The following is a 5,059-nucleotide window of genomic DNA, read 5'->3' as shown; positions in this document are numbered from 1 at the left end:
CCACAGTTCCCAAACACCAGCAAGCCAGGCTTCCAGCTGATGCAATTCATCAGCATTACCCTGGCAAGTTTCACTGAGAACCTGATCCAGGGCCACTTGCTGGCCTTGTTTTGTGGGTAACCAGAGAGGCACTGTGTGCAAAAACAAAAGTGGAGAAGCTCATTTTGCATGCTGAGGGTCATGTGAAGATTAAAATTTTGCTTGGAGTCAGATACAGATAAAAAGGAGGGGACGTGTGTATATGCCTGTTATTGAGATTTGTAGAAATGTGTTGATAATAGTATTATCCTGTAGGAATATCTCTTTGCCTTTTATGTCCTGTAAATAAATAATAAAAGCACATACAAGAAATGTCAACAGAGGGAATACATACCAAGTGATATTTATTTAATTTACGTGTGAGAACACTGCAGTGAATATAATTCACCCAAGGTGAATTTTTTTTTCCTTTTCCCTTGTGTCTGGATGTCCAGGTTTTCAATGCCATTTGCAAGAGGACAGTTGGTACAGCAGAGCTGTGATGTCTGTCCTGACATGGGGCACCTCCTGCCCCTCATGGCTCAGGCCACAGGGTGGGGACTGTACATGCTGCTTACGCAGGGGTGACAGCACACTCGCATTCCCAGCACATTCCAAGAGATAACTCCAGTGCTGGGGTAAAATGCTATCTAACTCCATTGGCACCTAACTCAGTACAAGCAAAGAGTGAAATCAGGAGAGGTGCATCAGAGTAAATCTACAGGGAATCACAACCTAAAAAAATCCTAATCAGCTTCCTCGTCAAAGCCCAGCTGTGTTTTCTGCTCATGTTTTTCTCACTGGATGTGCAAGTTAAAATATTCCTAAATAATTTGCCAGAGAAATTTTGTGTTGTTTTCCAGTTTCACAGAATGGTCAAATGGATTTTCCTCAGACTTTCTCCCAGAAGCCATTGGCTGAACATAGTGATGGAAAATTTCAGCCTAGAAAGTAGAACCTTTCAGAAACTCAGGAGCAAGGGAAAACACTGCACCTGGAATAAAAACTATTTTGAAGCCTTAAGTACAATACTATGTCAACAGCCATGTGGGTGCTATGCTACAGACATAGCATTGATTTACACACACAAGTTTTGAAGCTGAGGCAATCAGTGTTAGTTATTTTATGGACCAGTAGCACAAGAAAAACAGAAGATGCACACAGCTGGGTTGTGCTGCTGGCCTGATTTGACTCACCAGACTTTCTCAGGAAATGCTTGAGCGTGTTTCATTCAATAGGTACAGCTGGCAAGCCTGGACAGAGCACCCCTCTCCTGTTTGATGTGGCTCCTGGGGCTTGCACGTCCTTTGTATCACACAGGCTCGTGGGTGCTCAGGGCAAAATGAAATTGGCTGATGATTAAATGGCAAGCAAATACAGTGACACCCTCCAGAAGTCCTCTGATACTATTGGAACATACAAATCAGAGCCTTTGTGACAAACTCATCTCTCTGTTCACTCCCTGAAACCACATGACAGTGCAGAGGATGAGAAGGAGCAAATCTGAGGCAAGAAACTTGGTAAGCACTCATGGAATTTAATCCTCTCCAGGGACACTGTCATTCATCTTCTGTATGGGAATCAGGAGAGAACTTGCTTGTAGGGGCAGGCAGCAAAATCATTTGGAATCATTCTGAATCTGTGAGGTAGCCTTCCCATTTTGCTTTTCACCCTCTGTGAAAAACTTCTGATAGGTAAGAGAAGGTTTGCTAACACAGCCTTCACCATTGGATTGCAGCTCACACTGCTTCATATGGAAGAACTCTGGAGCCTAATTGTACAAGAACAAGTTTTCCTGATTTAGGGCAAATTTTGAAGGAAACCTCCAAAGGAGTTCCTCTAGAAAGCAGATTCAAGTGGCCCCTTCCCCTACCGGTTTAGGAAAATATTTCCTTGGAGAAAAGTGGAAAAAACCAGGCAAAACATTCACTAGCACAAAAAATGAACAATATTAAACAATAAAAGCTCTTGCCAATCTGAAGAGATGCCAAACTCAGGAAGCCCCTCCATGGGCTGCAGCTCAGCTCACTCAGTCTCTGTCAGCCCCTCCAGGGCTGGAAATGCCCCGGCCCAGGCCCGGCCCGGTGCCCACAGCTGGAGCTGCCGGTGCTCTGCTGGGTGTTCTGTGCAGAGCAGGGTTAAACAGGCCCAAGGAAAAGAAAAAGCACAGTCCAGGGAACTTCTCTGCCTCAGGCAGCCAAAAACTAACTAAAGGCAAAGAACTCTGTCCTGCTGTCTGTCCATGCTGCAGGCAGCACAGTCCAGGAGAAGGATGCAGGGGAACAAGTGCAGCTCCTGAAAACAAACTCTGGGCTTCTTCTCTCCCTACTTCTCTCTCAGAACCAGTCTAAAAGGTGCAAAACTTATTTCTGGGCTAAACAAACAAATGGGGATACAAGCCCCATGATCATAAAGTCACCCCAGAACACAAGTGCTCAGAGAATAGCAATTACTGTGTCCTTCCATGCTGTGGAACAATTATTGCTCAGGGAAAACCTATTTGCTGCTGATGCAGTTTGAAGCAGGAAAACAGTTAACATAAACAGAAGCAATCTAAACAGAGTGGTCTTCAGCCTCAGTGTCCAGAGCTCCTGTGTTAATTTACAGCTTGGACCACCAGTTGCCAATCTGCTTTTTAGTCTTCAGGTTGGTAAAGCGGTTTTGGGTTCTGTGCAAAAGGTGGTTATTTTTTTGTAAGCTTTGATCTGCAATGAGAAAGAACCAAAACTTTTACATTTTACATTTGAAAGGTAGAATATATAGCCATTCCTCTGAGAGTGGGAGAGGGATTGATTCTTGCATAAGCTTAGCATAAACACCCAGAGAAGGGAAAATGTATATTCCCTACCCTAAATGCTTGTGGTTGCTTTGTCATTCTTGTTTCCATTAGAGGGTGCCCTTGTTTAAAAATTTCCCAGTCTGGAGTTTCTTCCATCAAAGGGCTGCCTTTAAAGCAGGTCTTCAAGTTAGGTGGTCCAGTCCAGTTAGTAAATGCTAAGCAAGGTAGAAGACACCATGATTAAACAAGATAGCATTACTTATTTTCCCTGCTGTACGAGTCAAGAGCAGACATTAAAGATCAGGAGGCAGCAGCTGCTCTCCTTGGAGTCTCTCATTACACAGACCCTGCACAGAGCCTCACCAACAGGCTAAAACCACTTTTCAGAGTTTCATTCTTTCTTTCTTTTGAAAGGGAGGAAGCCAAAGGACTGTTTACATTTGCATTTTAAAGTCCATTTATACAAAAAATCTTCCACTTTGTACTGAATATGGGAAAGAAGCTGCATCTGATATTTATAAGACTTTACAACTAAGTGCATTTTAAACAAACCAAATAAAGTACAATCAAGCACTGGATAGGTTTTTCTACTGTCATGTTGGCAGCAATGACTCAGTGCTGGAAGAGGAGATGCTTGACCTCTGCAGCTGTCCAGCCCAATAACCTGCCCATGAAATCCTCCTTCCTGCAGACCCTTCCATCTCAAAGGCAGCAGAATATTACTTGAGGGAGGTGCTGGCACAAAAGGCACAACACAACCACTTTCCATTCCTCTCTTCCCTTCTGTCTTTCCCTTCACTGTTTCTGTAGATGATGAAAATTGCCATCAACTATTCTCAATAGGTGTCCTCCTTCTTCACCAGTACATGGTGTCATGAAGCCTTTAGCCTTTATCCCAGCTCTATCCTGACAATCCATATGGATGCATTTTTTTAAGTGCTGAAACTTGAATGATTTTAAAAAGAGATTGCAACAATAACATCGGCTTATTGGAAGTACAGCGTTGGCTAAGCACTGTCACTATTTGGGAATCTCACAGCTAAACTTGTCTGCATCTGCCTTAAGAAGAGGCAGTTGATCCTTCAAGCATTGTGGAAGCCCACCCCACCCCCAAGATTCAGCTGCAGGCTGAGGAGAAACCAAACTCTCCCACTGCTTCAGTTTCAGGCTGCTGCATTTGCAAGTGACACTCCTGGCTATGATTTCTACCAGTGTTCAGCAGCAGCTGTGCCCCCAGCTGGGAGCTTTCACTTTCTATTTTTAAAATCAGTGAAATCAGGAGCATATGTGGCCCATGATTTACCATGTATTTTTAATCATAAAATGCACTCAGTAGAGTATCAGTCTGTAATTCTATACAGGAGATGCTTTATCAGGGTTTAATATACCTGCTTCTATTCTATATGTCCTCTGCAATTTGCCATAATCAAGTGTACAGTACATCACACAAAAGCCTAAATCATACAGAGTTTGTTGCCCATGACCAGGCTCAGAAATAAAGAAGTGAAAATAGCTTCTTGCTTTGGTGCAAAATTGGAAACAGTGCACGAGAGCCACTTACATCCCAGATACTCTTTTATTCCTGGATTGTGACAACAGCTAGTGAACACAACATATTTTGACTCAGATTTGTGAATTTAAGTGGTTTGTTCATTTAAGTGCACATTTATTTTAGGCAATGTTGTATTTTCAGGTGGCAACTTTTTCTCACTAGAAGACAAAATGCAACAGGAGGAAGAAAAAAATGTAAATAATTTCTGGCTAGGGTGAAAAGAACACTGAGATGAATGGCAAATAAACACTGTAGGTGATATAATTTTTTCTTGCCATAAACAAGAAGATAAGTCTTTGGGACTTACAGAGTCAATTCATAATGTTTTGGTTTTTTTTTTTTTTTTTTTGGTTTGCCACTTAGAATTAAGACTAATTTTTTTCATTTCAGAGAGGTGTAAACAACATGTGCTACAGCCTAATCTGAGTGTCCATCAGAACCAGGTCTGTTTCTGACTTGGGATGATCTAATGTCTACATCAAAATGTTTTGGAATAATTTTTTGTTGAAGTCAGTAGAGTTATATGTGCAGCCTGTAAGAAAAGCTAGAATGGCAAATCACACAGGTCTTGAAAGAAACACAGGACATTGCAAGCACCTCTACACAGGCTGGTAAGCAACTAATTACATAGCAACCCTTCTGGTGTTCCCATGATGGGTAAAGGTTCTATTTTTTGCCAAGGGACGTTTTTATGTTAATTGTTCTCCCTA

This window comes from Ammospiza caudacuta, chromosome 5 (assembly GCF_027887145.1).
Source record: "Ammospiza caudacuta isolate bAmmCau1 chromosome 5, bAmmCau1.pri, whole genome shotgun sequence".
Classification (NCBI taxonomy): domain Eukaryota; kingdom Metazoa; phylum Chordata; class Aves; order Passeriformes; family Passerellidae; genus Ammospiza; species Ammospiza caudacuta.
The sequence above is the reverse complement of the archived record's forward strand: the minus strand, read 5'-3'. Positions refer to the sequence as shown.